Below are 13,900 nucleotides of genomic sequence, written 5' to 3'. Positions count from 1 at the left end.
AGTTATGCCCCTCCAGGCACTCCACGGTTCATGGTACAGTGGGATCACTAATCACGCTCTCGCCAGTCAGTCCTGGCGAGAGCGTAACAGTTTGCTCAGGCCATGGTTCCCGTTGATCCCCACAGCCTTTTGCTCTCAGAGACATTTTGAATCCCTGTCTGGCGAATATGTGCACCAAGAAAAAATTTTTTTTCTCAAGCTATGGCCCAGGCGATTTATGCACCAGCCGAAATGGAACAATCAGCACTCATTCCTGCGCATCCACCACGGTACTATGGGGATCCAAAACGTAGCCATGCATTTGTGGAGTAATGCATGCTGCATTTCAAGTTCTATGCTCACTATTTTCCTACTGATCAGGTTAAAGTAGCATTCATGATGTCCTACCTAGCGGGTGATACCTTGAAATGGATCACCCCCCTATGGGAAGCATGGGATCCTATCATCTTTGACCTGCAGGCCTTCCTGGTGGCCTTTCTAATGGTCTTCGATGACCCTAATCCTGAAGCCTCTGCTAAAGCTTCACTTCCCAATATCCCGGAGCAGCCCCGATGGGTAATGTGTGTAGGTAGCCTACTAGTCCTCCAGCCCGAAGAGACTGCTGCCCACCCAGAATCCAAACAGGATGACTATGCTCCACAGAATACTTCTCTTCCCAACCTCAAGAGGCAGTCCAGACGTGCAAGGCGTAGAGGTAAACCGTCACGCCAGGTTCTGTCCTCCCAAAGACCTCCTGTTCCCCAGCCTTTAGAGGCATCTTTCCGCACAGAATCCATGAAGGATGACTATGTTCTTCAGGCAAAGCAGAGGCCAGAACTCAGTCAGAAAATCGGATTTCGGTCCTGCTGCGGTGGTTTGGGACCCCCTGATGGTCTTTGTCCAGTGAAGGTTGGAGAATCCCAAGACATTAGGCCTGTAGGAGAGGCTGCCCTTGGCGTTGATGTTTCCTCTCCACAGATGACCATGACTGTCTTTGTGGCAAGTGAAGGCCTCGGATTAACCGGAAGTTTCGGGCTTAAAGCCTTGAAGAGTCTGTGTCTGATTCCCGTCCGACAACTCCAGAAGCCGGTCTGGGCATTGTCAGCAGAAGGAAGAGCCCTACTCAGAAACAGTCAAAATATGTCTGTACAAATTAAGTTCCAGATTGGAGCATTACATATGAAGAAGTTCACATTCCAGGTGCTGACTGGCTTACCCACAGGTCGTCCAGAGCCGAGAGATCTAGTGCCCGCTCAGGTCTGGAGATCCTGCATGGTGTATCCTGAGGGACTGCTAAGGTACAAGGGGTGTTCAGTCTCCACATCTTCAGGACAGTTAGCAGTTTCTTCATCTTCTTCACCAGATCTGCTAGTCGCTGACTCGCTGTGCGCTGAAGTCTCTGAAGGAAGTGAAGCGGAGGTGTTGTCCCCACACAGTCTCGACGATTGTACCAATGATCTGGCTTCAGGTACCATCCCGCCTTACAGACAAGTCATCTCTGAAACCAGTCTGAAGATGCTCCTAAAGCAAGGACCCTCTGTCTCTAATAAATGTGGTCCTACGTCCATCAAGGCGGTGTTTACCCCCGAGTCTCTGCACCCCTCCAACCAGGCGGAGCACCTCCAGTTGTCTCCTGAATCCTCCGGGGTGCTACCTGATAACAAAGGGAGAGAGACTTTCCTACACCCTGTACCTGGTACTTCGCCCACGTCATCCAGTAAGCTTGGCAAAGCGTATATTGAAGCTGTGATTACTCCCGAGTCTCTGCACCCCTCCAACCAGGCGGAGGACCTCCAGTTGTCTCCTGAATTCCCTGGGGTGCTACCTGTTAAATGGAGAGAGACTTTCCTACACCCGGTACCTGGTACGCCACCCACTTCATCCAGTAAGCTTGGCAAAGTGAACGTCAAGGTGGTGGTTACCCCCGAGTCACTGCACCCCTCCAACCAGGCAGAGGACCTCCAGTTGTCTCCTGAATCCACCAGGGTGCTACCTGATAACAAATGGAGAGAGACTTTCCTGTGTGCTGTTCCTGGTACTTCACCCACTTCATCTGTTGCTGAGGATGGCTTGATAGGAGGAAGCATCCTTGTCACCAAGATGATGAGATCAGTTTTGTTTCCTCTAATGGACAGAAGAGGTAATCCTCTTGAAGAGAAGGATTGGCCTCCAAATTCTCTGCAGAAGACCCTTGCAGGCTTGAAGACGAAGGGGCGTAAAGGGGGGGTACTGTAACATCCCTGGCAGTGTGCTTGCATAGTGCACCACCTCCCACTATGCAAGACTGCAATCTTACCTGTCAGTCCAGCCTGCAAATGTTATGTTCTGCTACCAGAGCTAAGGAAAGAGAGGAGATCTGTCCCTACGATAGAACTCAGCTTAATCCCTACGATGTAACAGGGGACCTGATCCTGCGATCAGACCTGCTAAAGTCCTAAGCTAGTCTGTACGGAGACCTATAGATGTGGGGAAGGAATCCCTACAAGTACTAAGGACTGGGAGGAAAATGGGACACCTCCTAACAGAAATAGTAGCAGACAGACGAACAAACAAAATATAAAGAACACAGAGTTCCGTAGACCAAGCAAACTAACAGAGTTAGATACAGAGCACAGGCTAGCTAGAAAGTAGTTATACAATGAAGTCCAGCAAAGCCAGAAGGGCGGAGTAGGATTAAATAGGCCAACAAGGTCATGTGACCAGCAAAGGAAAAAACCTAAGAGCAAGGTTCTAACAGCAAATCTTGCTCCAGTTCATGCTATGTGCGTTTCTCTTGACTGACTGCTTAGGGCGGCGGCCCGGTTACTTCCTGATTCTTAAAGCTGCTGTGGGCGCACCCCTAATGCGTCTCCAGCCTATTGCTGTGAGTCACTGGATATTTAAACCCCCTCACCCAGTAGGAGGTGCCTGAGCAACACTAACATTCAGTGTTCTCCTTGACTCTGAAGTTGCCAGGTCCAGTTCTGTGTCTTCTTGTCTGTTTTCGCCTCTCTGGGGGGCTGTATACCCAGGCTCGTTCTTGTATCTCTTTGCAGTAGCAGTTCCTGACTGAACTGTATCCTAGCCTGTTACCTGTTTTTCTCTATACCTGCAAAAGACAAAAGACAAAAGACAAAAATATATCTCATACCCTACCATCATTATATATAAATGTAAAGCAAAGTTGCATAATAAATATAGGGTACTTAGTGAACTATTTTTGATCAAAAAGAGTATACAAGCCGTCCCACCAGCGGCAAGGTGACGCTAAATTGGGACGGTACCTATACTGCCTATATTAAAAACCTTACTGTATATCAAAGTTGAAGCAATGCATATAAAAGGGTAGACAAATAGGACCAGTTTGCATTCTGTGCAATTTAAGGGTGTGGCATTCCCTTTTGTTGAGCTGACTGGTATATATGTAGCTTACCACGGGCCTGGGTGGTCTGGAGTTGGGACCCGGTCCTATTTGTTTACCCTTTTATATGCATTGCTTTAACTTTGATATACAGTAAGGTTTTTAATATAGGCAGTATAGGTACCGTCCCAATTTAGGGTCACCTTGCCACTGGTGGGACGGCTTGTATACTCTTTTTGATCAAAAATAGTTCACTAAGTACCCTATATTTATTATGCAACTTTGCTTTACATTTATATATAATGATGGTAGGGTATGAGATATATTTTTGTCTTTTGTCTTTTGCAGGTTTTGCTTCTTTTTGCTAGTGTGAACATGCTCCTAATTCTTGCATGTCTACCATCTTAGACCTCAGTTCACATTGTTTGGTTTTTTATCTTGTTTGCATTCTGTGCAATTTAAGGGTGTGGCATTCCCTTTTGTTGAGCTGACTGGTATATATGTAGCTTACCACGGGCCTGGGTGGTCTGGAGTTGGGACCCGGTCCTATTTGTCTACCCTTTTATATGCATTGCTTCAACTTTGATATACAGTAAGGTTTTTAATATAGGCAGTATAGGTACCGTCCCAATTTAGGGTCACCTTGCCGCTGGTGGGACGGCTTGTATACTCTTTTTGATCAAAAATAGTTCACTAAGTACCCTATATTTATTATGCAACTTTGCTTTACATTTATATATAATGATGGTAGGGTATGAGATATATTTTTGTCTTTTGTCTTTTGTCTTTTGCAGGTTTTGCTTCTTTTTGCTAGTGTGAACATGCTCCTAATTCTTGCATGTCTACCATCTTAGACCTCAGTTCACATTGTTTGGTTTTTTATCTTGTTTGCATTCTGTGCAATTTAAGGGTGTGGCATTCCCTTTTGTTGAGCTGACTGGTATATATGTAGCTTACCACGGGCCTGGGTGGTCTGGAGTTGGGACCCGGTCCTATTTGTCTACCCTTTTATATGCATTGCTTCAACTTTGATATACAGTAAGGTTTTTAATATAGGCAGTATAGGTACCGTCCCAATTTAGGGTCACCTTGCCGCTGGTGGGACGGCTTGTATACTCTTTTTGATCAAAAATAGTTCACTAAGTACCCTATATTTATTATGCAACTTTGCTTTACATTTATATATAATGATGGTAGGGTATGAGATATATTTTTGTCTTTTGTCTTTTGCAGGTTTTGCTTCTTTTTGCTAGTGTGAACATGCTCCTAATTCTTGCATGTCTACCATCTTAGACCTCAGTTCACATTGTTTGGTTTTTTATCTTGTTTGCATTCTGTGCAATTTAAGGGTGTGGCATTCCCTTTTGTTGAGCTGACTGGTATATATGTAGCTTACCACGGGCCTGGGTGGTCTGGAGTTGGGACCCGGTCCTATTTGTCTACCCTTTTATATGCATTGCTTCAACTTTGATATACAGTAAGGTTTTTAATATAGGCAGTATAGGTACCGTCCCAATTTAGGGTCACCTTGCCGCTGGTGGGACGGCTTGTATACTCTTTTTGATCAAAAATAGTTCACTAAGTACTCTATATTTATTATGCAACTTTGCTTTACATTTATATATAATGATGGTAGGGTATGAGATATATTTTTGTCTTTTGCAGGTTTTGCTTCTTTTTGCTAGTGTGAACATGCTCCTAATTCTTGCATGTCTACCATCTTAGACCTCAGTTCACATTGTTTGGTTTTTTATCTTGTTTGCATTCTGTGCAATTTAAGGGTGTGGCATTCCCTTTTGTTGAGCTGACTGGTATATATGTAGCTTACCACGGGCCTGGGTGGTCTGGAGTTGGGACCCGGTCCTATTTGTCTACCCTTTTATATGCATTGCTTCAACTTTGATATACAGTAAGGTTTTTAATATAGGCAGTATAGGTACCGTCCCAATTTAGGGTCACCTTGCCGCTGGTGGGACGGCTTGTATACTCTTTTTGATCAAAAATAGTTCACTAAGTACCCTATATTTATTATGCAACTTTGCTTTACATTTATATATAATGATGGTAGGGTATGAGATATATTTTTGTCTTTTGTCTTTTGTCTTTTGCAGGTTTTGCTTCTTTTTGCTAGTGTGAACATGCTCCTAATTCTTGCATGTCTACCATCTTAGACCTCAGTTCACATTGTTTGGTTTTTTATCTTGTTTGCATTCTGTGCAATTTAAGGGTGTGGCATTCCCTTTTGTTGAGCTGACTGGTATATATGTAGCTTACCACGGGCCTGGGTGGTCTGGAGTTGGGACCCGGTCCTATTTGTCTACCCTTTTATATGCATTGCTTCAACTTTGATATACAGTAAGGTTTTTAATATAGGCAGTATAGGTACCGTCCCAATTTAGGGTCACCTTGCCGCTGGTGGGACGGCTTGTATACTCTTTTTGATCAAAAATAGTTCACTAAGTACCCTATATTTATTATGCAACTTTGCTTTACATTTATATATAATGATGGTAGGGTATGAGATATATTTTTGTCTTTTGTCTTTTGTCTTTTGCAGGTTTTGCTTCTTTTTGCTAGTGTGAACATGCTCCTAATTCTTGCATGTCTACCATCTTAGACCTCAGTTCACATTGTTTGGTTTTTTATCTTGTTTGCATTCTGTGCAATTTAAGGGTGTGGCATTCCCTTTTGTTGAGCTGACTGGTATATATGTAGCTTACCACGGGCCTGGGTGGTCTGGAGTTGGGACCCGGTCCTATTTGTCTACCCTTTTATATGCATTGCTTCAACTTTGATATACAGTAAGGTTTTTAATATAGGCAGTATAGGTACCGTCCCAATTTAGGGTCACCTTGCCGCTGGTGGGACGGCTTGTATACTCTTTTTGATCAAAAATAGTTCACTAAGTACCCTATATTTATTATGCAACTTTGCTTTACATTTATATATAATGATGGTAGGGTATGAGATATATTTTTGTCTTTTGTCTTTTGCAGGTTTTGCTTCTTTTTGCTAGTGTGAACATGCTCCTAATTCTTGCATGTCTACCATCTTAGACCTCAGTTCACATTGTTCTGTTTTTCTCTATGTCCGCACCTTCCCTTTTCCTGCAGTATCTGAACCTGCACCTAACTCCAACTCGTTGTCTTTGTACTTCTGTTTGTGAGTTTTGTGTCCACTCGCTACTTCATAGTAAGTACCTTGTGTGTATCTGGTTCTGCTTGTCCCTTTTCCCTTCCTCCTTATCCACCTCCTGTGTTCTAGCCTTCTTCCTGCATTTTCCAGTCTGTTCCATGTGAACAGAGCCCTGTCCTCTCTGTCTGCACCTTCAGTCCTGTTCTGCTCTGCCTTGTCCACCGCACCTGCGGTTTCGCTCCGCTCTGTCTTGCTCACCGCTCCCACGGTTTCTCTCTGCTCTGACTTACCCACGGCTCCGGCGGCTCCGTTCTGCTCTGCCTTGTCCACCGCACCTGCGGTTTCGCTCCGCTCTGTCTTGCCCGCCGCTCCGGCAGTTTCTCCCTGCTCTGACTTGCCCACTACTCTGGCGGTTTCTCTCTGCTCTGACTTACCCACCGCTCCGGCGGTTTCATTTTACTCTGCTTGTTTACCGCATCTGCAGATCTGTACCTGTCTCCTAGTCTGTACTGGACCCTATCCAGCCTGCGCTCCAACCTGCTAGTACCTCCCTGTCTGCACTCCAACCGTGCTTGCCAGAATCTCCCTGTCTGCGCTCCAGCCGTGCTTGCCAGTATCTACCAGTCTGGACTCCAGTCGTGCTTGCCAGTGCCCACATGTCTGCATTCCAGCCGTGCTTGCCAGTGCCCACCTGTCTGCATACCAGCCATGCTTGAAAGTGCCCACCTGTCTGCATACCAGCCGTGCTTGCCAGTGCCCACCTGTCTGCATACCAGCGGTACTTGCCAGTACCCACCTGTCTGCATACCAACCGTACTTGCCAATACCCACCTGCTTGTATGCCAGTCTAACCTGCCTGTTCCTGCATTCCCCGGTGTGGGTCAACAACTGTGACTAGGGTCTGACCTGGAGTCACACCTGGTCCCTCTGCCCGGTTCCTCATTGGTCCACGGAGTCGACTAAGCTGCCGTGCGACCTTGGTCAGATCGGGTTGATACTTAGTTACGCCCCTCCAGGCACTCCACTGTTCATGGTACAGTGGGATCACTAATCACGCTCTCGCCAGTCAGTCTGGGCGCGAACGTAACAGACAGAGGTCAAACTTTTTCTGCAAGACTTCACAAGGTTGGCATACACTGTTGCTAGTATGTTGGCCCATTCCTCCATGCAGATCTCCTCTAGTGCAGTGATTTTTTGGGGCTGTTGCTGGGCAACACGGACTTTCAACTCCCTCCAAAGATTTTCTATAGGGTTTAGATATGGAGACTGGCTAGGCCACTCCAGGACCTTGAAATGCTTCTTACGAAACCACTCCTTCATTGCCCTGGCAGGGTGCTTGGGATCATTGTCATGCTGAAAGACCCAGCCATGTTTCATCTTCAATGACCTTGCTGATGGAAAGAGGTTTGCACTCAAAATCTCATGATACATGGCCTCATTCATTCTTTCTTGTACACGGATCAGTTGTCCTGGTCCCTTGGCAGAGAAACAGCCCCAAAGCACGATGTTGCCACCCCCATGCTTCACAGTAGTTATGGTGGTCGTTGGATGCAACTCAGCATTCTTTCTCCTCCAAACATGCTGAGTTGTGTTTCTACCAAACAGTTCTACTTTGGTTTCATCTAACCATATGACATTCTCCCAATACTCTTCTGGATCATCCAAATGCTCTCTAGCATCAAACTTCAGATGGGCCCGGACATGTATTGGCTTAAGCAGAGAGACACGTCTGGCACTGCAAGATCTGAGTCCCTGGTGGCGTAGTGTGGTACTGATGGTAGCCTGTGTAACATTGGTCCCAGCTCTCTGCAGATCATTCACTAGGTCCCCTAATGTGGTTCTGGGATTTTTCTGGTGACCTTCGACAGCTCTTTGGTCTTCACCATAGTGAAGTTTGGAGTCTGACTGTTTGAGGTTGCGAACAGGTGTCTTTTATACTGATAACAAGTTCAAACAGGTGCCAGTACTACAGGTAATGAGTGAAGGACAGAGGAGCCTCTTAAAGAAGAAGTTACAGATCTGTGAGAGCCAGAAATCTTGCTTGTTTGTAACTGACCAAATACTTATTTTCCACCAAAATTTGAAAAAAAATCTTTCCAAATCAGACAATGTGATTTTCAGGATTTGTTTTCTCATTTTGTCTCTCATAGTTGAGGTCTACCTATGATGTCAATTACAGGTCTCTCTCATCTTTTTAAGTGGGAGAACTTGCACAATTGGTGGCTGACTAAATAATTTTTTTCCCCACTGTACCCACAATGAGCTTTTGGTGGATTTTTGATGTTGCAGATTTTCTGCATCATTTCTGCCCCCATTAAGTAAAATAGGTTACTTGCATTTCTTAGAAAATTCACAGCTTAAAAATCTCATCGTGGGAACTTAGCCTTATGCCTTCGGAGCTGATTCGTAGAATTATGATGCAAATCAATTTTCCCACCTGAATTCAGGTGAATATGCCAAATTCTAATTATGTTGGATTTTCTCCTCCTTAGATATGATATGTACAATAAAGTTATATTGCCAATTATGCCAAACATAAAACTGGCAAAAAAAACAACATCTATAATTGCTAAAATAGTAAGGCAAGCATAGAACAAAATATAAAAAAAAATATGGCGGAGTTGAATTTTTAGATATTCCGCCATTATAAAAAATGCATGTATTTAAAACGTTACCTTACATGTACCCCCAAATATTTTTTAAAATATTTACAGGTCATTCCTGTAAAACAAACAAAAAACAAAACAGAAGCTATAATTGCTAACATCAGGCAGAAAAAAAAACAAAACAAATTTCCTTAAGGCTAACATTGGCTTGTGGCTTAAAAGGGTTAAGAAAAAAGAGGATTTCCTCTTAACAGTAAGTTTTTCGCTGACTCTGGATCTGATGTAACAACTGATGTCACAGCCGAACTCCTATAAATTTCACACCTTACTGGAGAATATTTAGCATTACCAGCAGCACAGAGGATGATATTGTGACCTGTGATCACGGAGCAGGTTTAGTGTTAATGATTAGTGTTGAGTGAGCACTAAAATGCTCGGGTGCTCGAAGCTCGGGCTGAGCTCACCGTGATACTCGGGTGCTCGAACCGAGCAACGAGTCCAATGTTAGTCTATGGGAGACACGAGCATTTTTGCGGTGGCACACCCGGCAGTCATTTAAAAGCCTAACAAGTGCAGAAAAAACGATAGTGACAGTGCTCAAATGACATGGGGACAGCATGGGCATCGCCCCAGGAAGCATTTCTGACCCCCAGGTCACTGCCTACAACAACGTGGTCAGAAGTATTAAGCCACTTTTAAGGGCACAAAATAAAACGTTCAAAAACGAAACTGAAACTGCTTTCCTGTGAAATATGTTAAGGAAGTTCCTTTCCAAGGTAAAGACTTGTGTATAAGGTAAAATAAATACCCCCCCCAAAAAAAAAATACTCCTCCACACCTTGGGCTATGTTCACAAGTAGCATTTTTTATGCGTTTTTGCACTTTTGTATTGCTTTCAACCGTGACAAATGCATTCACTGGGAAATGTCATTTTAACATTTTACAACCTTATCTCGCCATGTGCTGTGTTACACATGCATACAATGCTGAAAAGACATGAGAACAGCTTGGGGAAGACCCCTGGAAGCATCTCTGACACCCAGGTTACTGCCTAAAAGTGTGCCCATCAGAATTCATCCTTGCCACATCAGAAGATGCAGATTTGCAACTATCCCCGGGCATGTTCTTGTCCCAGGCCAGTGTTCAATTGTACCTCCCCCATTGCTTGCAATGCAAGCGCAAATATGCAGCCAACCACCCACCCACCCACCCCCAGGCTGCAATACCATACTGCTTGCTTGCACTTGAAATTGGGCCTTTTAGGCATGTGGAGGCGGAATCTGGCCACCACGTCATGGCTGCGTCGGCGGCCTGGAATCCATACTCAGACCCCAGCAGGCCGGCGGTCGGGTGTCCATACACGGTCCCCAGCCGCCTGGGGTCAGCCCGATGTCCATAAACAGTCACCAGCCGCCCCTATTTCTCCTTGGAACATCCCCCCACACACTTTTCTTAGCCTGGCCTGCTTTAGGGCAGCATTGAACGAGCCCACTAGAGAACCAGACTACTCCGGTGGGCCCTGGCTTCTCCATCAGGGGAGTTGAGAGTACCAAGAAGAGGACCATGATGATGATGATACAAGTTAGCATCTGCTTTGTTTTCTTGGAATGCAAGCGTAAGTGTGCAGCCTGCCACCCACCCACCCCCAGGCTGCAATACCATACTGCTTGCTTGCTTGCACTTGAAATTGGGCCTTTTAGGCATGTGGAGGCGGAATCTGGCCACCACGTCATGGCTGCGTTGGTGGCCTGGAATCCATACTCATTCCCCAGCTGCCCCACTGCCGGGTGTCCACATTCGGTCCCCAGCTGCCAGGGGGCGGCCGGGTGTCCATACTCGGTCCCCAGCCGCCACGCGGCCGGGTGTCCATAAACGGTCCCCAGCCGCCCCTATTTCTCCTTGGAACATCCCCCCACACACTTTTCTTAGCCCGGCCTGCTTTACGGCAGCACTGGACGAGCCCACGAGAGAACCAGACTCCTCCGGTGGGCCCTGGCTTCTCCATCAGGGGAGTTGAGAGTGCAAAGGTGAGGAGCATGATGATGATGATAGAAGTTAGCATCTGCTTTGTTTTCTTTTAATGCAAGCGTAAGTGTGCAGCTTGCCACCCACCCACCCCCAGGATGCAATGCCATACTGCTAGCTTGCACTTGAAATGGGGCCTTTTAGTTTGGAGGAGGCCGAAGCTGGCCACTACCTCATGGCTGCTTCGGCAGCGAGGTATCCACACTCAGTCCCCAGCCGCCCCTATTTGTCCCGGTGTGCCTTATACACAAGATTAAGCGCGCATACCAAAACATTACCTGTGCCCTCCCCAGTGCATTTAGTGGGAAGGACAGCCTATTCCGCTGTAGTGTGTGCATGCCAAATGTTATGTTCTGCTACCAGAGCTAAGGAAAGAGAGGAGATCTGTCCCTACGATAGAACTCAGCTTTATCCCTACGATGTAACAGGGGACCTGATCCTGCGATCAGACCTTCTAAAGTCCTAAGCTAGTCTGTACGGAGACCTATAGATGTGGGGAAGGAATCCCTACAAGTACTAAGGACTGGGAGGAAAATGGGACACCTCCTAACAGAAATAGTAGCAGACAGACAAACAAACAAAATATATAGAACACTGAGGTCCGTAGACCAAGCAAACTAACAGAGTTAGATACAGAGCACAGGCTAGCTAGAAAGTAGTTATACAATGAAGTCCAGCAAAGCCAGAAGGGCGGAGCAGGATTAAATAGGCCAACAAGGTCATGTGACCAGCAAAGGAAAAAACCTAAGAGCAAGGTTCTAACAGTACCCCCCCTTCTAAGAGGATCCTCCGGATCCCCTAGGACCAGGCTTATCAGGAAATCTCCTGTGAAACGCTCTGATAAGTCTGGACGCGGAAACATCATCTGACCTCACCCAAGAGTTATCCTCGGGTCCGAAACCTTTCCAGGCCACAAGGTACTGCAAACTACCTCTATACCGTCTAGAGTTAAGGATGCGAGAAATTTCATATTCCCCGTCCTCCACCACCGGAGGAACAGAGGCAGAGGCGTCACCATCCGACACAACAGCTTTTTTTAACAGAGAGACATAAAATACCGGATTAATTCTCCAGGAGGTAGGAACCTCCAACCTAACAGCAGATTGGTTGACAACCTGAAGCACCTTAAAGGGCCCTACAAACTTGGGACCCAATTTCTTAGAAGGAATCCTCAACCGCAGATTCCTAGAGGACAACCAAACCATGTCACCAACAGCGAACAAAACCTCCTGTCGTTTCCTATCAAAGTAGTCTTTAGATTTTCTGTTGGCCTCCTGAAGATTACCACGCACATCCGTCCAAACTCTCTCCAAATCACCGGAAAAATTCTCCTCCTCAGGCACGGCAGATCCCAACTTGGAGAACGACCCAAACGACGGATGTCTCCCAGAACAACAAAAAAAAGGCGAACAACCAGCAGAAGAAGATGTATGATTGTTCAGAGCAAATTCAGCAAGTGGCAGAAACTCAGACCACCCCTCTTGATTGTCTGCCACAAAACAACGCAAGAACTGCTCAACATCCTGGTTTTTCCTTTCTGTCTGGCCATTAGATTCAGGATGATATCCGGACGAGAACGATAAATGAACTCCCAACCTGTCACAAAAGGCACGCCAAAAACGAGCCACGAACTGAGGACCCCTATCAGAAACAATGTCAGTAGGAACGCCATGAAGTCTGATAATTTCCTTGACAAAGGCCTTAGCGAGAGTTTTAGCGCAGGGCAGTTTGACGAAGGGAACCAAGTGACACATATTGCTAAAACGGTCCACGACCACCCAGATGACAGTAAAACCCTCAGAGGGGGGAAGGTCAGTTATAAAGTCCATAGCCAAATGTGTCCAAGGAGCACTGGGAACCTCCAAAGGACAAAGCAACCCCGCAGCAGTAGTATGTGAGGACTTAGATCTAGCACATATAGTACATTGACGCACCCACTTAATGACTTCCTTCTGCCATCCAGGCCACCAAAAACTGCGACCCACCAGTCTCTTGGTCTCAGAGATTCCGGGATGACCTGCCAACCGAGATTCGTGACACTCAACAAACAAATCTCTCCTAAAGGTCCCAGGCACAAACAACCTCCCATGAGGAGTGTTAGATGGGGCATTCTCCTGTGCTTTAAGAATCTCATCTTCCAAAACGGAGTCCAAAGCAGCTATCACAACACCTTCTTGTAAAATGTTCTCCTCTTTCTCAGCACCGACTATGGGAGAAAAACTGCGAGACAAGGCATCCGCCTTAACATTCTTAGTACCAGGGATGTAAGTAACGGAGAAATTAAACCGCGAGAAAAACAGTGCCCACCTAGCCTGACGGGCATTCAGGCGCTTGGCAGCATCAAGATATATCAGATTTTTATGATCCGTAAGAACCTGAACGGGAAATTCCGCACCTTCCAAGAAGTGGCGCCAGTGTTCAAATGCGAGTTTAATAGCCAATAATTCCGGATTACGAATATCGTAATTCAGTTCAGTCTCCGAAAATTTTTTTGAAAAAAAGGCACAGGGATGTAATCCATCCCCGTTATCCTGAGACAATACTGCGCCAACCCCCACAGAGGAAGCATCAACCTCAACCAAAAACGGCTTAGTCACATCAGGCTGCATAAGGATGGGAGCAGAGGTGAAACTCTCCTTGAGATACACAAAAGCTCCAATAGCCTCAGAAGACCACTGAACCGCATCAGCACCTTTCCTGGTGAGATCGGTCAGAGGTTTGACAATACTAGAAAAAATTTTTATGAATTTTCTGTAATAATTGGCGAAACCTAAAAACCTCTGTATCGATTTCAAACCAATAGGCCTAGGCCATT

The sequence above is a fragment of the Phyllobates terribilis genome, unplaced genomic scaffold (genome assembly GCF_046119375.1).
Source record: "Phyllobates terribilis strain yellow unplaced genomic scaffold, ASM4611937v1 Scaffold_12__6_contigs__length_324123572, whole genome shotgun sequence".
NCBI classification, from domain to species: domain Eukaryota; kingdom Metazoa; phylum Chordata; class Amphibia; order Anura; family Dendrobatidae; genus Phyllobates; species Phyllobates terribilis.
The sequence above is the reverse complement of the archived record's forward strand: the minus strand, read 5'-3'. Positions refer to the sequence as shown.